Below are 15,975 nucleotides of genomic sequence, written 5' to 3' on the forward strand. Positions count from 1 at the left end.
TTCTTTTGAGAAGTAGCTGTTTAGTTCTTTTGCCCATTTATTAATTTTTTGGTATTAAGTTTTTTGAGCTCTTTGTTTATTCTGTATATTAATCCCCTGAGGAGCAGGTAGCAAAGATATTCTCCCATTCTGTGGGTTCTCTCTTCATGCTTAAATGTGCTTCTTAGAGGAAACATAGACTAGTCAAAAACTCAAGGAACACAAGTTCTTATTAAAGAAAGAGACAAAACCATCCAAGATCTTCAGTAGAAGCACACTGTGTGAAGAAAATTCTTCCTGTTTTCTCCTCCATGGCCAGAGCAGCTCATCCACCTGCCTTAGTCTCTGGCAGAGCTCACAGATGAGGATAGCTCCAAGGGTAGTGTCTTCCAGGACATCCTCAATGTCTACATTGATCATGTGCACAGGCTGGAGTGTCTCCTGTTCTCTGGAACACAAATTTTTCACCCACCCTCTCATATACACTCTCCTCACAGGTGACGATGATACCAAAGGAATCAGTATACTCCTGAAATCTTTCTGTTTGGGGCTTGATTCTCTTATTTCTTCCCAAGATGTGCAAAATTTCATCCCAGGTATAGCTTTCTCTATCTTTCCTTAGAAGGTCACTGTGCATCTGTTTATATTTTGTTGAAAAATCATAAACCACTGGAAGTGGTGGTCCTGGGAGCCTCACATGAGAACTCATCCCCAAAGACCTGACACTGAGCCCTTTTTTTCCTCAAGGATGCTGTGGGCTTGCATGCTCCTGTTGATGCTACTCATACATACCACAGCCACCCTGAGTGGGGATGAGGACATGAAGGCAGCTATGAGAACTCCAATGAGACAGATGACTCAGTGGCTACAGGGACTCTACAGACTTGGAGATGAACACCTACATCCAGGTTTTCCCAGCAAGCAAACTGTCAAAACACAGGAAACACATTTATATTTTCATCACAAAAAAAGTGAAGACTTCTTTATTGATTGATTCAGTAGAGATCATGGTCTTAGAGCCTATGGTCTTAGAGCCTAATCTAATCATGAGACCAATCAATGTGATTGGATCAATTAAACTGTGGGTCCTGAGCAAGGTTGGTACCACACAGACTGATAGAAATCTGGAGTTGGCCCTGCTGGTTCCACAGTGAATGAATGCTGCCATTGACAGAGGCCAAGACAACTACTGCAAGCCTCTCATTGTTTTAGTCAGCTTTTTTGCTGCTGTGACTAAAAGACCTAACAAGAACAATTTTAGAGGAGGAAAAATTTATTTGGGCTCAGAGTTTCAGAGTTCTCAGTCCATAGACAGCTGATTCCATTCCCTGGGGCTCAAGGTGAGGCAGAGCATCATGGCAGAAGAGTATGGTGGAGGGAACCAGTTCACATGACAATCAGGAAACAGAGAGAGACTCCACTTACCAGATTCAAAATATATACTGCAAAGTCACACCCACAATGACCCACCTCCTCTAGCCACACCCTTCAGTTTCTACTCAGTTAATCCCTATCAGGGGATTAATTCACTGACTGGGTGAAGGTTCTCATAACCCAATCATTTCTCCTCTAAACCTCCCTACATTGTCTCACACCTGAACTTTTGGGGAGGAAATACAACATAATTGGTGAAGATGATGCTAAAGGAAAGGAAGCAGTGGGATGGAGATATACAAGACACTTCATTAATGGTTCATCCATTCAACAACACTTTCTGAGCTTTGAGCCCTTTAATGTGTATTCCATACTATTCTGAGTGCTGGGCATACAGCAGTAAGAACACTCTGGGCCCTCAAGTTGTTTGCAATCTAACTCCATGTGGTGAATACTACTCTAGGGGTCATTTTATCAAGTTAGTGAGAACTTATGAGGAGAAGCCATCCTAATCTCAGAGGGTCAGAGAAGACTTTCTGAAGGAGGTGATGCCTAACATGCAGCCCAAAGTCTAAGTAGGAAGAAGAAGGAATATTTTCAGGGACATAGGAAAGTAGGCTGTGGATAGTTCAGACAGGAAGAGAAAGAAAGGTCTGTTCTTAAGTGGTTAATGGAAAGTGAAATTAGACCCTAAAGAATTAGGGTCTTTAGACCCCTTCTCTAGATTCCTCACACCTTTGCTTCCCTTCTACAGTTTGCTCACCATTGCTTGCCCTCCTGTGTCCCTGACTACCACCCACTCCACCCTTTCCACTTTCCTGTCTCAAAGGTTCAATGTCCTAGTCCCACCCAGGAAGATAAGAAATCTGACATTTTCCCATGTTTAATGAACTTGCCTTGGAAGCAAGCAAAAGTTTGTTGACCCCCAAAAACATGACCACCATCACCTCAAGACCAGAGTTCAGGGACCATGTCCCACATCAGTGACCCACTGGTATCACAACAATGAAGCTGAGAGGGGCCAAGAAGATGTGCACATAATCTGGGGAATCTGTAGTGGAGTTCTGAGGAGGGCTGGAAGCAGGATGTCTTACAGAATTCTGAGTTTAGACTGCAGCACTGCTTCCCTATCTCAGTCCCCTGCTCACTGTTTTCTAGAAAAGGTTCCAATTTGCTATGCTGCTTAAATAATAAAGGATGGGCTGGGGCTGTAGTTGAGTGGTGTAGCACTTGCCTCGCACATGTGAGGCACTGGGTTCAATCCTCAGCACCACATAAAAATAAATAAATTGTCCATCTACAACTAAAAACAATTTAATAATAACATAATAATAAGTGACAAATGATCCTTTGCCTGACTACAAGAGGACCCATCCTCTCCAGATGATATGTATCCAGGTGGCATGGCCACTGACTGTGGGAGCCCCACAGCAGGAGGTAGGAGGCATCCAAGGATACCATTCTGAGTTCTGGAGACACAGAAGGTCAGTCCCTTACCATTTAAGAAGTTCTGGGTTATTGACAATAAGTCTGGTAGGGTAGATGAGGAGATAGCTCTTATAATTAAATGATTGTTTTAAATATGCCACCCTCCTCTAGAGGTAAGAACGAGATGGGCCAAGAATTCTTTCAGAGCCATATCTCATATTGGACAGGACTTCTTGTCATCAGATAGTAAACATCATTATAGACAGGGTCTCACATCATTATACTTTAAAAGCCAGTGTTTCCAGTTGCTATGATGCTGTGTTTCCCTTCATTTATCCCTGGGCCTCAGGAAGGTCTATGCCAGCACCATGTGACAGATGGAGCACTAAGAGCTAGGGAAAGTGGAGATAGCTCATTCCATAGGCCTCCCCAATGTCCACAGTGCTTATAGGGAACACCTAAAAAGCAGGCATGATTTATATAAACTGCCAACTCCTCACCATTTCTAATTTTTCATTTTTGAGCTAATCTTGAATGTTTAGTTTTATTTTTATTGCAATGTTTTGTTGTTGTTGTTATAGTGAGGTTTGGGGTTTTCTTAACTTTAAGACTGAGGGTTTTTTTCATCACTACATTTTTTACATTTTTAACACTCCATCCTAGAAGCTTTGTTGACCTTAAAGTTATTTTATGTCTTTCTGTAATCACCTTTCAACAGGCCTAGTTTCTTCAGACACTTTTTTATCTGAAATCATAACAGGCACTGGGTCTCACATTTCTGTAACTAATCTCAAGGCGTTATTTATTTCACCCAACTACTTCAGAAACCTAATGGATTTGGCACATCAGGAATGTTCTTTAAAAAGTGAACTATTTTTTTCCCCAGTACCAGGGATTGAACCAAAGTATGCTTAACCCCTGAGCCACATCCCCAGCTCTTTTTATGTTTTATTTTGAGACAGGGTCTCACTAAGTTGCTTAGGGCCTTGCTAAGTTGATGAGGCTAGCTTTGAACTTACAATCCTCCTCCCTCAGCCTCCTGATTTGTTGGGATTACAGGTGGCATGAGCCACCACACCCTGCAAAAAGTGAACTTTTTAAAGCTGTATTTGTTCATGTGCAGTGTTTGAAGTTCTTACAGACAGCTCGGCAGTGCAGTTGCTTGCCCTTTTTAAAGTCAACAGTTGAGTCGGTAATAAAGCATACAAAAAAAAACTCATTATTTCTCATATTTTTAAGTTCAGTTTACAAAATGAACTAAGGTCTACCTCTTAGACTAGGCTCTTCAGAAAGCAAAGCCTGCAGCAGAGTGCTCTTCCTCATCAGGGAGCAAAATCCCAGGGAGTAAGTAAGGTGACAAGAGGAATAAAGCAAGGAAGCAGAGCTGGGTACCGTAGTGCTGCCTGGACTACCAGCTACTTGGGAGGCTGAGTCAGGAGGATCTCTTAATCCCAGTTCAAGGCCCGCCTGGACAACACAGTGATTCCCCATCTCAAAAAATAAATTAATTAAAAAGCAGGTAAGCAGAGAGCCAACATGGATGATATCACACACTGGGTCTCTCCCTGAGTGCTTGGTCTCACAGAAACAACCTCTAGTGAGCCAGATACAGTATACTTTCAGGACCATCCATGGAGGTGACATAGTAAGGAATGTGACCACAGGATCTAACTCTCATTGGTCAAATGTTCATACTGTATATCACAAATCCTCTACACTCACAGCTTGCTGATGTAAAAATACCAAAAGCAGTCCAGCAACAGCCACTACAGGAAAGGCCCAGACTGGGAGGCTAAGGGTCTACAGTATAGGCTGGAAGAGAGACGCTGTCAGGCTGCCCTGCATGAAGCTGATCAGAGATGTTGGTCACAGCAGCAACTAGAAAAAGAGATCAATGAGGCAAGAGAATCTGAGTGAAACATAAAAGTCATCTGATTCAGTCATCATGGGTTTTCATTTACATACCCATGTAAACTTCTTGAACAGCTGTGTAACAGGCCTTCTAATATTTGTATATTTCATGTTGTATATAGATTAGTCATCAAAAAGTAATATGTATCACAATACATTTCACTTTTATATATAACTTATAATGCACCAATTAAAAATAAATAAATTGAAGGAAGAACAATAGAGGAAGGAGATCCAGGGAAATACTGAAACTATATTATATGCATCTATGAATATGTCAAAATGAACCCCACTATTATGTATAACTAGAACACACTAATAAAAACATTTTTAAAAATTTTTTAAATAAATGTTGAAGGTATCCTTCCAGAATCATTTGCTAACAGTGCACTATTATGTGTAACTAGAACACACTAATAAAAACATTTTTTTAAAATTTTTAAATAATATGTATCTAGACACAGTGGTACATGCCTATAATCCCAATGACTCAGGAGGCTGAGATAGGAGGGTCACAAATCTAAGGCCAGCCTCAGCAAATTTAACAAGATTCTTAACAATTTAAAGAGAATCTGTCTCAAAAAAATTTTTTGTTTTTTAGAAAGAGAGAGAGAGAGAATTTTTTAATATTTATTTTTTAGTTTTCAGTGGACACAACATCTTTATTTTATTTTTATGTGGTGCTGAGGATAAAACCCAGCGCCCTGTGCATGCTAGGCGAGCACGCTACCACTTGAGCCATATCCCCAGCCCCCTCAAAATTTTTAAATAAATAAATAAAAAGGACTGGAAATGTAGCTCAGTGGTAAAGCACCCCTGGGTTCAATCTCCAGTACCCAAAATAAAAAAGTACTATATAAACATATACCTATTTTTCAATAAATCAATGTTACCAAATATACAAAATGAAACATGAAAGTCCCCCTTGATCCACATCAGTCAGTCCCACTCCCCTTCACAGTAGAACCCACCTCTACCAATGTTGAAGGTATCCTTCCAGAATCATTTGCTAACAGTACACGCAAAGATTTATTTATTTTTTATTTCAACCTAAATGTAAAGATTTCCTCCTCTACAAAAAACAGGGATGTGCAAAAATATTTTCCATTTCCTGACTATCTTACAGTTTGAAAATGTAAGATGCCTGTCAGAATCTTTGCATTACACAGAAGACCCTTCAACAACTGGAGGATTTGAGTCTGAGCTGCATCACCTCAGAGAAAATGGAGTGAAGCATCTGTGTGAGGCCTCTGGACACCATCCATGGATCCCAGTAAAACTGAAGGAAGGGACTGCCACTTCTGTCAAGGGAACACCTGGGTTTGGTGGAGGAATTGGAAAGCAAAGAGCTGCGCAGTGTTAGATGGTGATGAGAAACAGTCCCAGGGCAGGGGACTATGTGACCTCTGGTCACCTCAAACTAGAAAATCTGGCTGCTCAGTCATGTGACTTCGATAGCTTCGTAAGTCTCCCTTACCCTGCCACCTCCACCACTAGAAATCCCTCCTCTCTATCCCTCCCGAGGACACTAAAGTTTAGAATAATGTGCAAAGTCCTTGCCACTTTCAGGAAGTAAGACCAAACTCTGACATTCTCCTTATTGAAGGATCATAGTGACTTGCCCAGAGCTTAGGTTGTACCACTGTTCCATGTTTTCTCTGTGTTACTGGTTTCTCTCTCTCTCTCTCTCTCTCTCTCTCTCTCTCTCTCTCTCTCTCCCTCCCCCCTCCCCCCCCTTCTCTAACCCTCTAACCCTCAATCTGGGACCAGTTTATTCAGAGTGCAGGAGGGATCTGCCTGGTGGATTTTCCTGGAAGAGAGCAAAGAAGCATTCAGTCTGAGCGTGCAGGTGTAATTGAGGGCATATTTGAATGATATTTCCCAGAAAAATTCTGTCTACTGAATATACATTTTCCACCATAGAGCTTCCCTTTTTGCTTTACCCACAGTGTTTTAGATGGCCATATTAGGATTTGGCAGTCAGTGCACAAGGGAAGGACCCTCACCCTCACAAGCAGATTCTGGCCTGGGCCTCCCTGGAGACCCAGAGAAAGACAGTATCTGCCGCAGTCTGGCTGGGCACAATCAGGAGCCACTTGTCAAAAGAAACTAACTTTATTTTTAGAACCACACACGCCAAACAAAACAGCCTCTCAGGAAAAACCCTCAGAGCCTCAACTGCCACCACCGGCTTTCCACAAGCCTCTCTCTCCCACACAAGCTTCTCTCCACCTCCCACAATCCTCCTGCTCTTGAGGCCGATTGGCTGGGTCACGTGGGCGGAGCCAAAAAAGTCCCCCAATGAGCAGCTCCGTGGTCTGAAAGGGCAGGGAAACAGTCCAATGAGCATCACCGCAGAGGAGCCAATCAGCTAGATGTTGCTGGGGCCGAGGAGCCAATCAGCTAGATGTTGCTGGGGCTGCTGTGAGCCAATCATCAGCCGGCAGCTGGAAGTTTGCTGGCAGCTGGAAGTTTGCTGGGGCCCCTTAGGCTGTGGCTCTCAACATCAATAGGTATGTATATTGTGAGGCTTTGTAGCACAGTTCATAGCCCCTATCCCTTCTTCACCCTCTTCTTTCATCCTCCAGATACACAGGGGAAGCCTCTACCTCTGTGCAATCAGGAAATACACAAGAAATCGAGGCACATTTTCTCTGTCCCACACTTGCTCCAAGTGCAGGGGCAGGTTCCTGGGAAGAAATAGGGGGAAAAAATCATTAAATAAAGTTTTCACAAATATTTTGACTGTTCCAGAAATAGAATAGCAATTCATACATAATTTCAACCTTCAGTGGCGATAGCAATTATAATAACAGCTAACTGTAAATAGTGCTCAAACTGAGGGGCAAAGAGTTTAATTAACTAAAGTCTCTCACACAGTAAGTGGTTGACAATCATATATTTTGACATAACTCCTTCCATCAAGTTGAAATATTAGAATTTTGGATTATTCCAGTACCTCCAGCAGCCTGATATACATTGCACCTGTATGGTGCCCCCACTGTATCCCAGTCCCTGGCCCTCTAGCATTGATCTCCTTACTATGTGAATTTTATCACTGGTTTTCCATCCTTCAAATGGCACAAAGCAGAGGGTCTCAACCAGGAGTATATTTGCAAGGTATGGAGATATTTGGGGCTGTAAAAACTGGAGGAAAGGATGTTTAAGGAAAAACTTTATTTCCTCCACTATTCTATTCACCAAGAAAATGGATGGGTGTTTTCCCACACAATTCAGTTCACTTCTCCATCAAACACCAACCAGGTGTCCTATAGTTTAACTCAGTTCTAATACTAACTGCACAGAGCTAGCATAAGGGGGTTCAGTCCCACAAAACTGCCCCCAATTTCAGAAGCCATTCACAAATGATGGGTCCCCAGGTTCCATTTGGTGTTTGTCCAACAAATCAGAGGTTCCCACACACACACCCTCCATAGTCTTGCTTGATCATTTGTTAGAATGGCTAACAGAACTCAAACAACTTACTGACATTTACTGGCTTATTATAAAAGAATATAACTTGGAAACCACAGATATAAGAGATTCATGGGGCAGGGTTTCAGGGGATGGGGTGCAGAATTTCTGTGACCTCTTTAGGGAGCCACCATCCCATATGTTCACCACCCTGGAAGCTCCTCAAACCCTGTCCTGTTAGGGTTTTCTGGAGTCTTAACTCTGTAGGCAGGACTGGTTAAAGCATCTGTCATTGGTGGTCAACTCAACCCTCAGCCCCTCTCCCATCCCCACAGGCCTGAAGGTGGGGATGAAAGTTCCAATCCTCTAACCACTAGGTTGGTTCCACAAGACTGTCCCCAGTTTCAGATGCCATTCACAAATGGTGGGTCCCCAGGTTCAAATGATGGGTCCCCCTGGTGACAAACTTCATCCTGTTGCTATCCAGGAGCCCCCAACTACTGGCCATCTTATTAGTATGTATCACTTTGGTGACTTTAAGGCTTTTAGGAGCTGTGTTCCAGGCAGTTGGGGAGAAGGCAGACAGGAAATGTGTATTTCTTACCAACTCACAGAGATTAATGGCATCTGGTGGGTAGAAGTCAGGGGTACTTCTAACCATCCTACAGTACAAAGGGCAACCTTCACAACAAAGAATTACCCAGCCCAAAATATTGGTTCACAGTTAAAAACTCCCAATTTAAAGAAAGGAGCCCTCTTTCCCTGTCCCGTAGATTAGCTGTGGGATTGGAGTGGTGGGGAGCAGAAATGGAAGTTAAGAAGTTATTGGAAGTGCCCCTCAGTTTTGCTCCACTCACATAAAGGCCTTGTCTACACACAAGCTGCTAGCCTTACAGGAAGGGGGTTCAGTCCCCCCAAGACTGTCCTGACTGCCTAGGAAACCTGTTGTCTTCTTTATCCCACCAGCAGACTGGTTCTTTGAAAACATCCACCTCCAACAACTCCCAAAGTCAATGCTGACCTTGCAGGGCCTTTGTTGACTCCTTCACATTCCCCAGATCCAGTTATTTTACTAAAATTTCTGCACCAAAATTGTCAGTCACAGAGAAATGGGAGTCTCTGTGGGGAACACAGAGCTCAGGGCCGTAGGAAGAATACTCTTAATCCTAAAGCACTAAAATGGTCAATGACCAGACTAAGACTGGAACATGGGGCCCGCTGCCTGGAGAGCAGGGAAGTGGGACCACAGGCTCATGCCCTTCATCCACTGAGGATAATACTATGTGCTAGACCTTTCTAGGAGACAGTGAAACCTTAGAATGAGGACATTTTCCTCTTAACCACTTTTTTTCACAGCTCAAAGGAGTGTCATCCCTCAGAGGCTGGGACATCTGATCTCTCCTGACCTCACTGTGACAGATACTTCTGCAATTGAGACAGAGGATGTGGGATGAGCAGGGTCATCATATTAAGAAGGAAAGAAAAGTTCAGAGAAAATCTGGAAAAACTCTGCCCCTTGAGTAAGTGGGGTCCCTCTCCTCATCTCAGGACTTGGGCTGCCAGAGCTCAGTGGGCAGGAGCAGCTGTTTCTCTCCTCCCTGCTGCCTCTGTGCCAGCCACTGTCCTGCTCTGGTCTCTATATCTGCCCCTCAGTCTCTCTCCCTGTGCAATTCCCAAGTGTCTTCCTGTCTATTTCTCCCAGGACACCTTCCCCACCTCACCTTCTAGTTAACAGTTTCCTGATTCTCTGAAACCGTGTCCCTTGAGTCACTATGCTTGCTGCCAGCAACTCCCTCATTTCCTTTTCTTTCTGCAGCCACTTTTCATTCACTTTCCCCAGAAGCTCCTCCTTCTTCCTGACCTGTGACCTCTGTGTGAGGCATGGCGGAGCAGAAGATGAGAGTGAGCAAGCTCCTTCAGGCTCCCCAACACAGAGCCCCATCTGTCCAGCACAGGACCAGGATCTCCAGGCCTCTTCAGTAAGCAGCACCTCAAATTGCCTAACCTGGCTTCTGTCAAGGACATATGAAGGAAAATCCACCTTTACCAGTAATCCAGGGATTTCTAGTCAGACAAAAATTTGACACCACTTGCTCCTGCTGGAGCTCTTCCTGATGACAAGGCATGCTAATTCCCGTGTTGGCGTGGGTGTGATTATAGACCAACAAAACCGAAACATCAAACTCAAGTAAGGTTGTGCTCTAGAATAATTGGGCTGAACTGAAAAAGAGAAAAACAAAAGATCAGCTTAAAGAAAACCAGAAACATGATAGCTAAATGCAACACCTCATGCTGGATTGCGTCCTGAGCCAAATAGAAACATTTTATATAAGTGTACTTGGCAAAATTTGAATAAGGTTTGTAGATTATAATGGTGTATCACGTTAATTTCCTGCTTTTGATAATTATGTACTGATTATGTGAGTGTCCCTGTTTTTTAGTAAATACAAAGAAAAAGAAAAATATTTAAAGATAACATAGCATGATGTTTACAACTTCCCCTCAGATATTCCAAAAAAGTTATGATGTGGAAGATAGACGTATAAGGCATATGAAGTGACATATTAATGTAAATACGGAATTAAGAGAAGGATGTAGAAAAGCCATATACAGTGCTAATTTTTTTACGAATTTTCTTTAAAAATGTAAATAAAATAGTTTTTAAAAGAAAAGCATGTAAGGCAGGAGAGAAGTAAAAGGAAGCTAAAATGACCCAAATTCCTTACATGATCCAGGAAAAAGGAATAAAGATAAAGATTAATATTATGGTTAAATAAGTCAAAGAAATGTGGAAAACCACTAAAGGATGGAATAAATTATGATATCATCCAAAAAAGAGAAAAAAGCACTAGCCCAAGACTTTCTTGAACTCTGGATAGGAGGACAGCTCTGGGGCCAACCTGAAGAAGCTGTCAGCAGCAGCCACAGTTTGGTTTGTGAGAGGACACTCTCCAGTTCTCACCAGCCTCTTACCCCTTATCCTTAGGACCCAGGAGTTTATCCCTTTGAGTAACCTAGGAAACTGGCTCTGATGTGAGTCCTGATCAAGGGTCCAGAACAAACAGAGGCAGGAGGACTTAATTAAAGTGGGCCATTGTCCCATTTCCCTCCTGCTACCTGACCTAGCAAGGATCAGGAAGGGGCCAGCTTCCAGGAGGTGAGAACTTCAAGACAGGCAGCAGAGGGACCGGGATAGGGGGTCCTCCTCAGACTCAGAAATAAGACCTGGGTAGAAGGCAGGTGCAGATAGGGTCCCAGCTAATCAAATGTGACACTTTAAAAAAAATTGTCCTCCTCCTTTTCCCATTATTGGTAGTAATGCTTCTGCAAATAAGTATGTATTGAGCTATTTAGGAGTACAACAGGAACACACCCGCCTTCTCTGCCCCAGGATGGCAGGGGTAGGAGACAGCCCTAGATTCAGACTGGGGATGTCAGCATTGAAGGGAAAAATAAGATAATAATCCCAGGAACTGAGATAAACAGGAAGACTTTGAAGCCATCAGGAAGTTCTGAAAGACTCCCAACTCAGAGCAGCTGGGCAGGCCCATCTTCCTAATACCTGGCATAACTCACAGCACAGAAGCTGCTGGACACCTGCAGGCCAGGACTGCTCTGCCCATGTCTTTCTGGAAGTTGGTTGTGGGGGTGAAGAAAGGGACGGGTTTCTTCAAACATCTGAACAGCAAATCACCTCCTATACACACCTATAAGATCCCTCAAACCATGGACCTGACCTGAAATTTTTCATTTCTTTGTTTAGCTGCAGTAGAAACACGAATGCAGAGGCTGCTGGTACTGTATTATAAACAGAATGTGGCACATACCAGACTGCTCATGGCTCCCCCAGTCATGGGGTATGCTTATCCCATGCCCGCACACACCGGAGTGTACACACGCACACAGAAGGGAGAGATGGGTACAGGTCTGTCACTGAAGGACAAGCCACAGTGGCTGTGGGACAGCAGGGACTGCAGCGTGAGGTCCAGTCTGGAAGAAGTAACACTCTGAGACTGAACAAAGGAAGCCTGAGGCTGCCTCACTATGGAAGAAAGAGGCCACTCGGGGTCAGCAAGGTGGGTTTTCAGGGTTCCCCCCGGTAAGGAGGTGAATTCTGCCCAAGGAGAGGCACCAACCATCTCTCACTCTTGGGCTCATCTCTAGCAAAGAACTACATCCTGACAAACCTGTCTTCCTTCTTGAGCTGGCACCCTACTTTGTGCTCACAGTCACCTTCATGAAGGTCCTCTGGACAGGAGTCTTCCTCAGCCGGAACACCAGCACCTGCCTGGGCCACAGCCATCAGTTTCTCTGCAGTTAACCTCAGACCACAGGATGGTATTAGCCTCTCTTGCACGGCAATATCAGTTGATCCAAAAGAAATTCTTCCCAAGTTACCTGCTTAAAGGAACCCAGGAATCCTGAGGTAGAAATGAGAAACTGATGTAACTCCATTTTTAAAAATAAATAAATAACTGCAGTTTCTACCTCAAGGCCTGTCCTAAGGAAGGGGGCGTGACCCTTGTCCTTGGAAAAACCCACAGAGCACTCCTAAGCACATACCCACCCTGCTGAGTTGTTTGTCTGTAAATAACAGGAGAGGTCACCAGGTGTCCCTGACTCAGGCTAGGTGAAGACCATAGCAACCCCCCTAGCAACCTCCAATCAGCATGAGACAGGGAAAATACCTGGAATGCCAGATGACCCCCAAGTAATTTATGGTGGTTGATAACATGTTGGGAAACCATGTAGTTTGGCAAGAACACCCCTCGTGGCCTAAACCAATCAGTTCAAAGGAATCCCCCTCTTGTACTAACCAATCACCCCTACCCAACTTGTTCCCACCAGTGAATGTGCTAATCAATGTTAAGAGTTGTTTGGGGCTGGGGATGTGGCTCAAGAGGTAGCGCGCTCGCCTGGCATGCATGCCGCCCGGGTTCGATCCTCAGCACCACGTACAAACAAAGATGTTGTGTCCACCGAAAACTAAAAAAAAATGAATATTAAAAAAAAAAAAAAGAGTTGTTGTTTGGTTTTCCCGCGGTATGGAATGATTTGCTGTGTGATGTTGTGATGCATAGAGTATCCCCCCAAAACCTATAAAATCTCACTGAACAAAGGACCGGGACTCACTCCCTGGGACCGCTGCATTGGGAACGGTTGTGAGTCCAGGCTCGAGCTTGCAATAAAGACTCTTGTGTGATTACATTGGATTCGGCTCCTGGAGGTCTACTGGGGTCCCACCAATCTGGCATAACAGAAGCTGCAGTGACAGAGGGGAAGAGAGGCCATCTCCCTGAAGTGGCCCTGCAGTCATGGGGCATGCTTACTCCAAACCTACCCCAGACTTCCAAAGTCCAAAAATAGCTCCACTGGCCCCAGTCCCATCCTGAGGAGGCCTAATGGAAGGACAGGGCCAAAGCCAAAGGGCACAAAGGGCACACTAGAGTCCAGGCAAAAAAGGACCAGACCATGAAACCCTCCGCAGCCCTGGGACCAGGCAGAATCACTGACAGAACAGGCAGGCCACAGTGAGGTTGCTGAGGTGTTCCCCAAATTGTCACTGAGTCTTGTTGAAATGACCTGGTGGCAGACTCCTCTAAACTATCAAGAAGGAATGGCTTGTTTTCCAGCTCTTGTAAACTCACTTTGCCTCCGCTTTTGGGAAACAGCATTTCTCCCCAAGTTTTGACACTCAAGGTATTATACAGATTAGTTGGCTCCCTTTAGCCCCATCCCATGGGCTCAAATTTCTTTCTAGGGGACTCCCCATCATCAGGTAGCCTCCTGTGCCCTATGGCTAGAACGTCTCCACATACCTGGTGATGCTGGGGAACCAGCCCTTTCTTATAGCCCCAACAGTCAACCCCAAACCCCCCTTCTCTCTCTCTCTCTCTCTCTCTCTCTCTCTCTCTCTCTCTCTCTCTCTCTCTCTCTCTCCTTCAGATCAGGCAGCCAGGGAGCCTCGAGAAACTCAGGTTCTCCTGACATCTCTGACTCACCCCCAGCAGAGGTCCCCATGGCCCACTCCTGCTCACCTAGCCCAAGGGCACATTCTCCCACAAAGGCTTCTCTGCCAGTCCAAGGACAGAGTCAGAGCAAACCAATCAGGAAATCTGCCTAATCCAGGACTTGCCATCTCAAAGGCACCACCTGCTCTTTGAGGGACAGCTGAGCACCTGAAGAGATAAAATATGAAACCCTTTGTGAACTGGAAAGCAAACACCATAGGCACTTAAGGGAGAACCCAGGAATGTGATGGGGTCTGGGCTAGTAAGGAAGCCACTCTAGAGGTTCCCAGGAGAGTTCACAGGGGATCAGCCCATCAGGCAGGGTTCTGGAGAACGGGACCAGTGCCAGGGATGGAAGCAGGCCCGCCTGGCAAAGACACGCACAGCAGCCTGCCCTGCCAAGGAGGCTCCGTGCCAAGAACAGGCACAGGGAGGAGATTAGCTGTGGCAGGAACTGGCCAAGGCAAACAGAGACCTCAGCCTGCCAACTGCCTGCAGAGGGTAGAGGCAGAAATGGCTCCCGGCAGGACTCAACTCCCAAGAGTTGCTCAGGGAACTCGTGCCAGGTATGGTGAAGGAGGCAGGGTGAGAAACTAGCAGTCTGCTATTCCACACTCATGACCTGCCTGTGGGAGGAGATGCCAGAACTCACGACCCTCTTCACACAGCTGAGAAAGACTGCAGGACAAAGCAGATTTAAAAAATAGGAGACACATATGCATTAAATTTAAAGCTCTTTATTAAAGAGATTTTTGATGCCAAAAAGAAAAAAAGAAAAAGAAAATGAAGACTGCAAGCCTTCCAGGTTTTGCCACAATGCCCCCAGAGTGGAGAGGCCTACGTCTCCTCCCTGTATCCAGTAGTGTTGGTCAACATATGGTTGCTCACTATATAACATTTCTTTTTTTTTTTTTTTGCAGAGGCAGGAGAGCGGCCCCTTGTCCAAGCGGCCACGTTTATTTATACCAATAGGTCACATTAGGTCACTAGTACCATAACTGCAGTATTGCTTGGAGTGTCAGTGAGGCTGCTTATCCTGCAGTTACATTCCACAGTTACAAGATGCAAACCATATAACATTTCAATTGATGACAGACCACATGTGCAATGGTTTAAGCTTATAATGGAGCTAAAAACCTCCTGTCACCTAGTGACATCAAAGTGTCATAGCACAACATATTACATGTAGGAGGTGATGCTGGGGTAAACAAACTGAGCTGCCAGTCACATAACAGTACAGCACACACAACCATGTACAGAAAATAATACTTGATGGTCATAATAAACAACTATGTTACTGGATTATGTATTCACTAAATTATTATTGTTTAGAGTGCACTCCTACTTATAAAAGATAACTTAAGCACCATTCAGTGTTATAACAAGAGAAGCCTCATATATCATGTCCTTCTCCATGTATCATGGTTTAGATATGAGGTATCCCCTAAAAGCTCATGTGTGAGACAATGCAAGAAACTTCAGAGGTGAAATGATTGGGTTATGAGAACCTCAACCTAATCTGTGCATTGATCCACTGATATGGACTAACTGGGTAGTAACTATAGGCAGGTAGGGTGTGGCTAGAGGAAGTAGGTCACTGGGACTGGGACTTTGGGTTTTATAATTTGTCCTTGGTAAGCAGAACTCCCCCACCCCATCTCTCTCCATCCTGGTTGTCAAGTCCTGAGCTGCCTTCCTCCACCACACTCTTCCAATATGATCTTCTGCCTCATCTTGGGCCCAGAGCTATCAAGTCAGCCAATCACGGACTAAGCCTCTGAAACCATGAGCCAAAATAAACTTTCCTCCCTCTGAATTTTTCTTGTCAGATCTGATGGTCACAGCAAAGTAAAGCTGA

General features: G+C 44.5%; 1 pseudogene; it reads right to left on the minus strand.

Moving 5' to 3' along the window:
* Nucleotides 1-242: 242 nt before the first annotated feature.
* On the minus strand, nt 243-801 carry LOC124091183 (RNA polymerase II subunit A C-terminal domain phosphatase SSU72 like protein 3-like; annotated as a pseudogene).
* Between the last annotated feature and the right edge of the window lie 15,174 nt (nt 802-15,975).

The sequence above is a fragment of the Marmota monax genome, unplaced genomic scaffold, assembly GCF_021218885.2.
Source record: "Marmota monax isolate L192 unplaced genomic scaffold, Marmota_monax_Labrador192_F-V1.1 WCK01_AAM20220418_F8-fsc00068, whole genome shotgun sequence".
Lineage (NCBI taxonomy): Eukaryota > Metazoa > Chordata > Mammalia > Rodentia > Sciuridae > Marmota > Marmota monax.